We start from the raw sequence: 10,744 nt of genomic DNA on the forward strand, positions 1-10,744 counted from the left end.
GCCGCTACCCTCATGCAGCCCAAAAGCTCAGCCGGGCATGGACAAGCTCGTGAAGCTCCCATCATCACGCTGCAGGGATGCGATGTCAACGCTGTCATCCCCACCACGAGCCGCGCCCCAAACCAACCAGAGGCGACGAGGCAGGCCCGACCAGACCCAGATCGGGCCCGGGGGGTCCAGATCTGGGCCTGAAAGGCCGGATCGCTGCCACCGCTACCCAGCCACCAACGGCAGCACCACGGCCACCGAGACCATCCACGCCGCACCAGGGGGAGCCCCGCCGCCGCGTCGGGCCGCTATCGCCGAGACGCACCACCAGGCCCCGGGCTGCCCCGCGCCACCCGAGCCAGGAGGGGAAAGGCCGGAGTCCCGCCGCCACTGGGGCCACCCGACCAAGGGCCGGCGCGGCGCACCGGCAACAACAGGAGGAGGGAGGGAAGGGAGGGGCGAGCGGGCAGGAGGATGGGGGCGCGGCCCGACCGTCGCGGGGGCGGCGCGGGTCGCGGGAGGGGAGGAGGGGGAGAGGGGGCGCGGATTCGGGGCCCCTCGGGCGGCGGAGTGGGAGGGGAGGAGGGGGAGGGGGCGGGGCCGGCCGGCGGAGGGAGGGAGGAGGGGGAACCCTAGGGAACCCGCCTCGCCCTTGGTCCGTTTTCGTTATTAGGTCCTACACCTTGTACTTACAAGAATATATAATCTATCCGAAGTAAATTATGTACATTGACCATAATGTTATCTGAATTATTTTGCGCATTAAGTACTTTGCTCCAAATTTAGTATCCTTGATTGTGTGGGAATTAGGATAACAACGAGTTACTCGAGAACAAAAAAAGGCACAAGGAGCCTTACATGACAGATAACCTTTGCTATGACATCATAGATGATATTTGCTTTGACCCAACCTATTCATAAAAAGAACTATCAGTAACAAGATAAAAAAATGAAACAATAACAACAACAAAAATGGCATAAGAAACAACTATTGCACAATATGTTAGAATGAGGTGTATTGCAGGAAGAAGATCGTAGTTCCCTGCAAAAAGGCTAGCCTAGATAATGAGTAAACTTAATTAGTCAATCAATGATTCATCGTGGAGAATAATCGCTTATTTGCCAACACCTTAAATAACCAACAGCAAAATAAGCTACATTAAAACGAGATACTATTATAGTTTACGGTAAAAGAGAAGAATAAGTATGTCAGAAACATTGTCACCATAAATTTCTAGGGAACGATCTCAAAGTTTTAGCCTCTGCCATTATAGGTTGACTCTACAGCCTTTTTTTACTTAATGGATGCATGATACGTCTCAAACGTATCTATAATTTTTGATGGTTTCATGCTGTTATCTTGTCATCTTTGGATGTTTTATGTACCTTTTATATCTTTTTTGGGACTAACTTATTAATTCAGTGCCAAGTGTCAGTTCCTGTTTTTTCTGTGTTTTTGGCTCTTTTCAGATCTGATTTTGGAACGGAGTCCAAACGGAATAAAATCCCCGAAATGTTTTTTTCCCGAACGAAAGAAGATCAGGGGGCTTGTGGGCCAAGCCAGGAGGGCTACAGGGAGCCCACAAGCCCCCACTCCGCCACGAGGGGGCGGCGGTGGGCAGGCTTGTGGCCTCCGTGGCTCCCCCCTGACCTAGATCTTGCGCCTATATATTCCCTAAAAATCAGAAAAAAATCAAGGGATCCACGAAAATACTTTTCCGCCGCCGCAAGCTTCCGTTTCCGCGAGATCTCATCTGGAGACCCTTCCCGGTGCTCTGCCGGAGGGGACTTTGGAGTTGGAGGGCTTCTTCATCATCATCATCGCCCCTCCAATGACTCGTGAGTAGTTCACTTCAGACCTACGGGTCCATAGTTAGTAGCCAGATGGCTTCTTCTCTCTCTTGGATCTTCAATACAAAGTTCTCCATGATCTTCATGGAGATCTATCCGATGTAATCTTCTTTGGCGGTGTGTTTGTCGAGATCCGATGAATTGTGGATTTGTGATCAGATTATCTATGATATATATTTGAGTCTTTGTTGATTTCTTTTATGCATGATTTGATATCCTTGTAAGTCTCTCCGAGTCTTGGGTTTTTTCTGGCCAACTAGATCTATGATTCTTGCAATGGGAGAAGTGCTTGGTTTTGGGTTCTTACTGTGTGGTGACCTTTCCCAGTGACAGTAGGGGCAGCAAGGCACACATCGTGTAGTTGCCATCAAGGGTAACAAGGTGGGCTCTGTCGTAGATATGAGATTGTCCATCTACATCATGTCACCTTTCTTAAGGCGTTACTCTGTTCTTTTGGACTTAATACACTAGATGCATGCTGGATAGCGGTCGACGTGTGGAGTAATAGTAGTAGATGCAGAAAGTATCGGTCTACTTGTTTGGACGTGATGCCTATAGATATAATCATTGCCATAGATGACGTCACGACTTTACGCGGTTCTATCAATTGCTCGACAGTAATTTGTTCACCCGCCGTCTACTTGCTTTCATGAGAGAAGCCACTAGTAAACACTACGGCCCCCCGGTCTATTCACATCTATCGTTTCCACTTCTTTTACTTTGCTTTGTTACTTTGTTGCTTTCAGTTCTCACTTGGCAAACAATCTATAAGGGATTGACAACCCCTTCATAGCGTTGGGAGCAAGCTTTTTGTGTTTGTGCAGGCACTTGTGATACTCCTTCACTGGATCGATACCTTGGTTCTCGAACTGAGGGAAATACTTACCACAGCTGTGCTACATCACCCTTTCCGCTTCGAGGGAACACCAACGCAAGGATCCAAGGCCACGGGGGAAATCCTTTGCATATTTGCCTAGGAAGTCCCTTAAGGCGTAGCCGTAGCAGAAGGATTCCTGGTGCCGTTGCTGAGGAGTATCAAGCAACACTCCTATTTCTGGCGCCCGTTGGAAGGTCTTTTGTTGCAGTAGCAATGCATCATTCCTTCTCCAGATATGTGTGCACTTGCCGCGCACAAATTCCTTCCATGATGCCGCATAAAATTTCTTATAGTAATAATGTATAGTGCAGCTTATGGTCAAAGTGCAGCTAAATTCTGGTGAAAATGAATCATCATAAAAACACGTAGCTACTATAGTGAATTATCCTGTTTTCAAAATTTTGAACTATTCATCGGCTCCGGGGTTATTAACACATATGTCACGGGATATACGCAAAATTATAAAAAATGATTCGTTGTGACTACAATATGGACCGCGGGTTATTTAGCGTAAATGCGAGGGCTTTTTGTGTAAAATACAAAAAAAAGGGTTTCGACACACTTAAAGACGGAATACGGGTTAATTAACGAAAAAGACAGGATGTTTTTTGCAAAATGACCACGACGGACGGGCAAAAATGTTCCATCCTTTAATAGTAGGTATAGACTAAAGTGCACGACAATAATCTCATTTTTTCCAGCAAAAGGTAAAGTGAGAGAGTTAGAAATGGAGTAGGAAAGGATTGTGGTGTAACTAATAACTGATTTATATATGGTACTATTTGCTCCAGTAATTTTTTTGCCCGCCCATTGGGAACACGAATCCACGAAGGAAATCACCTGGAGCCCCAAGAAAAGGAGAATCATTTCGCTGGTTGTTGGTCAGACAAAGCCTTGAAGTTTGTTCAGTTCTGCTGAAAAACAAATCATGGCCGACAATGATATCACTTCGGCTATGCAGATCAGGAAATAGTGTCGCATTTTGTTTTGCAGTTCAACCAAACTAAAGTGATCCCAAATATCTTGGGGGTATACAATTAAGAACATTTGACATATGTGAAACTTGCAACAATCCGTTTGGTAAGCAAAAAATGAGAGCATGGGAAAGGTGACATTTGCCATTGGACTATATGTGTGGCTCAAAAGAGGGGAGTATTTGACAACATGGACATACCACCTGAGTTGAGTTGCGAAATCAATGCCTGGAGGTAGTTAAATTAATTGTGGGCTCATTGATTAAGAAATGAGGACACATGCTCAGTAAATAGGTGAATCAAGTGTTCCCTCTGGAGCTATTTATTTGTTCTTGCACTCAAGTGTTCATGCTCTCCCCAGCGATGCACAATCTTGTTTTTATGATATAAAGAGGCAGGGACTCGCTCCCTATTTAGCTAAAAAATCAACTGGAAGGAATAATATCACAATGTTCAGATAAAAGGGGCAAGAAAGAAATCAAGCTGAAACAAAAATAACGAACATAAAGCAACCTCAGATGATCCACACTCCACAACGGGTCTAGACACATAGGAGCATCGGTAGCAGAGAGAATTTGTTGCGGAAATAAGAGTACGGTGACGGAAAACATACGAACTCTGCTCCAGACGTTAAAAACAAGAACATCATAACTCGTACAGGGAGAGGTAGAGAAGAAATCGACAACCAAACCTAGAAATTTGACATCAGACCGTCTACCGACGAAGGATCATAGTCCAGGCGTCTAGCCACATCTCATCGCCAGTCGCCACAAGCCTCAGGGGGAGTGCAAGCTCACATCTTGCAAGTTGCAACAGACAAGGGATCATCTGGTACCTAGATTTGTCTGCAGCGAGGGAAAGCACCCAGTAAGCAACCTGTAGGACAGCGGCAGCACGAGGACTCGAAGTTGTCAGCACAATCATTGAAGACGAAGGATCCATGGTGTAGCAAGAGGCCGTAATTGAGGCACACGAGTCCCCAGGCGCGACAATTCGCATGCGTCAGCGGCGGCGACGATGACGTAGTGGATCAGGCATCTAGTGTATTGACGACTCGCCTTCGCACAAGCCCGCAGAGACGACCTCATAGACTATCGCTGAGGAGTCGTCGTGCCCACTTCAGCCAATTCGCCGAAGGTAGCAGGCTCCATAAGAGCACACATGTTGTTCAGGAGCGGGAGTGCGAGCGGGGATAGTGGAGAGCGCGGGAGCCCAAGGTCCTTGCGATGCTGCATGCTACCTCTTGAGCTTGCGTTGGTTTTTTCCTTGAAGAGGAAAGGGTGATGCAGCACAGTAGCAGTAAGTATTTCCCTCAGTTTGAGAACCAAGGTATCAATCCAGTAGGAGAATCAAGCCAAGTGTCCAGAGTACCTGCGCAAACACAAACGAGCTTGCACCCAACGCTATAAAGGGGTTGTCAATCCCTTCAAGATTGATTGCAAAGAGATATCTGAAGGTGGAAAGTGCAACGAAGTAAAAGTGTAAGGCTGAAAATATGATGTGAAGTAGACCAGGGGGCCATAGTGTTCACTAGAGGCTTCTCTCAAGATAGCAAATATTAAGGTGGGTGAACAAATTACTGTCGAGCAATTGATAGAACCGCGCAAAGTCATGACGATATCTAAGGCAATGATCATACATATAGGCGTCACGTCTGAGACAAGTAGACCGATACTTTCTGCATCTACTACTATTACTCCACACATTGACCGCTATCGAGCATGCATCTAGTGTATTGAGTTCATGACGAACAGAGTAACACCTTAAGCAAGATGACATGATGTAGAGGGATAAACTCAAACCAATGATGTAAACCCCATCTTTTTACCCTTGATGGCAACAACACGATACGTGCCTTGCTACCCCTTCTGTCACTGGGTGAGGTCACCGCACAGTATGAACCCAAAACCAAGCACTTCTCCCATTGCAAGAATCATAGATCAAGTTGGCCAAACAAAATCCACAACTCGAAGAGAATTACAAGGATATGAAATCATGGATATAAGAGATCAGAAGAAACTCAAATAAGATTCATAGATAATCTGATCATAAATCCACAATTCATCGGATCTCGACAAACACACCGCAAAAGAAGATTACATCGGATAGATCTCCATGAAGATCATGGAGAACTTTGTATTGAAGATCCAAGAGAGAGAAGAAGCCATCTAGCTACTAGCTATGGACCCGAAGGTCTATGGTGAACTACTCACGCATCATCGGAGAGGCAATGGTGTTGATGAAGAAACCCTCCGTATCTGAATCCCCCTCCGGCAGGGCACCAGAACGTGGCCTAGATGGGATAAAAGTATTTTCGTGGATCTCTCCCGTGGTTTTGGATTTTTCGGAGATTTATAGGCGGAAGAAGTAGGGCAGACGAGCCACAGGGGGCCCACCAGCCGGCTAGGTGCGCCCCCTGGCCGCGCCTAGGGGGCTTGTGGCCTCCCCTGGTGGCCTCTCCCTTGGTTCTCACGCTCCCTGTGTATCTTCTGTTGCGGAAAAAAAATCTTTTCGGAGGTTTTATTCCGTTTGGACTCCGTTTAATATTCTCCTCTGAAAAGGGTCAAAAACTCGGAAAAAACAGGAACTAGCACTTGGCACTGAGTTAATAAGTTAGTCCCAAAAAAGATATAAAAGGCATACAAAACATCCAAAGTTTGAGAAGATAATAGCATGGAACCATAAAAAATTATAGATAAGTTGGAGACGTATCACTGCACAACGAGAAAAGGAAGGTCGACCGGCAGAGCGGTGTCGAGAAACAAATCTGGACAGGGTGAAACCGAAGGCGAAGACAAAAGCGGTGCAGAGACCAAAAATTCTATAGAGACGAGGGAAGATCATGGGGGCGGGGAAGCGCCGTTCGCGGCAAGGACCGTGGCCACCGTGGCCATGAGGCGGACGAGAAGGGTGGCGAGAGGCATGGATTGGCCATACTCAGATGAGGGTTGGCGAGGAGGGGAGCGACAGGAGCGACAGAGTGGGGAAGTTGGGGCCTGGGAGTTGGACGTGTGTTCGTGGGGTTTTCGATCATGGATGTGCGTAGCTGTGGCATGGTTATCCCGATTTTTAGTCGTGCACGGGGAGGTGCCAACGGATTTTCCAGTCGCAGGGGGAGAAAGAGATTTTTTTAATTAAACTGACTGGTTTTTGAAGGGTTGAATAAAAATCGATGGGGGAACGTGGGTGGGAGAGTAACAACGTTAGAGTTGGGAGGGGGAGATAGAAGGAGGTCGAACCATCACTACACACGGCGGATCCCCCTTTAATAGTAGAGAAACATTAATAAAGATGAAAACTAGGAGGCGTGTTGCCCTGGGCATCCTTGTCATCGTTGTCTCGGTCGGTGATGTCGACGAACGTTAGTGTCGGGCCAGGTGAAAGCACAACTTCTCCCTAAGGTGATTTTGGTAATAACAACATATGTGTCATTGATCTAATGATTCCATCTAGTATATTTCAGAAAAATTTTAATGATGCATTAGCTAAGGATTGTCACGAGAACCCCTAGATGCAAGGAACATCTATTGACAACAAGCTTGAAGAGTGCATTTTATACTTTGTGAGAAATCACATTGAATCCATAAAAACCCAATATTATTAAAAGGGGATGAAGTGACTATGATGATCTGGTTGCTCAAGTGCTTAGAGTTAGCCATAAAAAATACTCATGAAATTCTCCCACAAATATTCTGTCAAAATTCACAAAGTCCAAAATTCGGTGCCACCAACTTTTTCCATTCGGCCATACCAAGTTTTACCTCATGGAGATCCCATGCCAAACCCTAGTATCTCGGTGACACCAAGTGCCATTATGGTGCAACCGAAACTAGTGCCTCCGGCTCAGGTAACCAACTTCTTAAAATTTGGAAATTCTGAATTTTGAGAATCAGTCCCACCGAGTTGTGGAAACCGACTAGGCCAGCCAAAATCGGTACCATCGAGATTTATATATCGGTCTCACTGAAAAGACAAAAATTGCCACATTTTGCACTAGTCGGTGCCACTGAGTTTCACTTCGGTGTCATCGATTTGGGCAAAAATGTTGTAATAGTTGGATTCTTGGAGATGCCTAGGTATACCCCTCGACCACCTCTTATTCAAAGAGAAAGCACTCAGAACGACTCAACACTTTTCATATTTATTTTTCTGAGAGAGAGCCACCTACTCATGTGTGGAGATCAAGATATTCCAATCCTACCATTTGAATCTTGATTTCTAGCCTCCCCAAGTTGCTTTCCACCCAATCAATCTCTTCTACCCAAGACAAATATGTGAGAGAGCGATTGAGTGTTGAGGAGACTATCTTTTGAAGCACAAGAGCAATGAGTTCATCGTACTATCGCATCTATTACCTTTTGGAGAGTGGTCTCTCCTAGATTTGTTAGGTGTCACTTGGGAGCCTCCTGCTTCGTGTTGTGGAGTTGAACCAAGAAGTTTGTAAGGGCAAGGAGATCGCCTACTTCGTGAAGATCTACCCCGAGTGAGGCTAGTCCTTCGTGGACGTAAGCCGTGACGGAATAGAGAAGGTTGCTTCTCTGTGGACCCTTCGTGGGTTGAGCCCTCCGTGGGCTCGCGCGGCCATTACCCTCTGTGGGTTGAAGTCCCCATCAACGTGGACGTATGATACCTCCACCTATCGGAACCACGTCAAAAATTGTCGTGTCAATCTTTGTGTTTGATCTTCCTATCCATACCCTCCTATTTACATGCGCAAGTCTTTACTTTCGAGTGCTATACTCTTAGACTTGCATGTGTAGGGTGTTCTTGACTTTCTACAATTGCTAAAACTTGCCCACAACTAAAAGTGGAAAAGGCTAAGTTTTTATTTGGTCAAGTAGTTTAATCATCCCCCATCTAGACATACTTCGGATCCTGCAAGTGGTAAGAGAGCTTTGGTCTCCATTGCATTGGTTTCACAACCTAGGACACTATGGCGTCTAGTGAGGGAAAGTACCACCGTATAGGTCCACACTTTGATGGTACAAACTTTTCTAGTTGGAAGCATAAGAAGAAAATGCATATTCTTGGTCATAACCCCGTCGTATGGGCTGTTGTTTGTGTTGATTTGCAAGGTGAATTCTTTGGTGATGGAAGGGAACCAGATCGTGAAGCGTCCACACAAGAATTGAAGATGTTGCAATACAACGCCCAAGCATGAGACATTCTATTAATGTGCCTAGGCCCCAAAGAGTTCAACAAGATTAGCCGTCTTGAGAATGCCAAGGAAATTTGGGACACTTTGGTTGATATGCACGAAGGTACCGAATCCGTCAGGGAATTTAAGTTGGATGTGCTACAAAGTTAGCTTGACAAGTTTAAGATGAAGGATGGTGAATGAGTCATTGATATGTACTCTAGGCTTGCTCTCAAAACAAATGAGATTGGTGTCTTAGCAAGCAAAGAGATGACCGATAAATTCATCATCAAGAGATCCTTAGAGCCTTGGATGAAAAGTACGACACCGTGTGCACATTAATCCAAATGATGCCAAACTACAAACATCTCAAGCCAACGGAAGTCATTGGAAGGATTTTTGTTCATGAAATTTCACTCAAGGACAAAGAAGAGCTTCAAAACAAGTCAAGCGGTGCTTACGAAGCTTCAAGTGATACTCTCACTACTTCAAATGACAACCTTGTCACCAATGAAGAGATAAGCCTCATGGCTGGGAAATTCAACAAGTTCTACAAGAGTAAAGGCAAAGAGAGAAGCTCCAACTCAAGATATGAAGAGAAGCGTTCATCTAGTCGTGACTGAAACTCCTACAATTGTGGAAGGCCTAGGCACTACTCCAATGGGTGCCCCCCCACACACAAAATAAGAAGAAGGGAGTCACCTAGAAGACGAACCTCGAGAGATGAGTCATCCCAAAGAGAGAAAGGGAGTAGAGAAGATCGTTATGAATGAAGACCCTCCCGAAGAAGGAAGGAATCGGAGAAGGACAAGTACACCAAGAGCCACTCAAGAAGAAGACATCAAAATCATGTTGGTGAATGTGTATCTAGCTCCGAATCTGATAACCAATCCGAGAGAAGCTACCACCAACTCCGACCATAGTCAAGATGAAGGTGTTGTCGGTCTTGCACTCGTATCCTCCAACTCCTGCAACATATTTGATTCACCAAATGAAGGAATCGGAAACAACTTCATGGATAAAGGCCCCAAGTTATCGCACCCCGAGTACTTTAACTTTAATAGTGATGAGAATGACTTACTAGGAGATGATGACTTGTTCTTTGATAAAACTAGTGACATCAATGAAAATGAACTTGATGATAATCATGTTAGTCAAGATAAGTCGTGTGATGATGATAAGAAGGAGATTGAGTGTTAACTAAAGAATTAAACACTCTTAAGTTAGCCCATGAATCTGATATAGAAGATCATAGAGAGCTTGCAAGAACTCATGAGAAGCTATGCTTCGAGAAGCTAAATTCAGAGCAAGAGCATGAGTTTCTAAAAGCAATCAATGATGATCTTCTAAAGAAGAGTTCTCCTTATCTAGCCAAATGACTAGTCTTGTCTACTTTTGTTCCACAAGTTAAATCTAATCAAATTAGTAAGAAAGGCAAGAAAGGTTCTTCATCCAATAACAACAACACTAATGCTAATTCTAATGATGTTGTTGCTAGTAGCTCTCTTGATTCCACTAATGATTCTCTTAGCCAAGTTACACTTGAGCAAGAAAACAGTTTATTGAAAGGAATTATAGAGAGAGGTGTCTTCAAGAGTCTTACCTAAAGTACGCAATTCGAGAAGATTATACGCAAACACAGAGGACATCGAAAGAATTAAGACATTGGCTACTTCAATACCAATGGAGTTGAATGGGAAGAAGGTTAATACCCCAACCCGAAGTTTGTTCCCCAAAAGGATAAGTATGATCCTACACTACAAGAAATATGTAAATTTGTGACCTTCTGTCAGTAACCCTAGAATAAATGGTCATAAATTGTGAGGGGGGGCTCCAAACCCTAAATCGTAATGACCATTTCGGTAAGAAAGGTCGCAATTTCCTTACATGAAATGGTCATAAAGCATGCAGCCCTGG

Source organism: Hordeum vulgare, chromosome 3H, assembly GCF_904849725.1.
Source record: "Hordeum vulgare subsp. vulgare chromosome 3H, MorexV3_pseudomolecules_assembly, whole genome shotgun sequence".
Lineage (NCBI taxonomy): Eukaryota > Viridiplantae > Streptophyta > Magnoliopsida > Poales > Poaceae > Hordeum > Hordeum vulgare.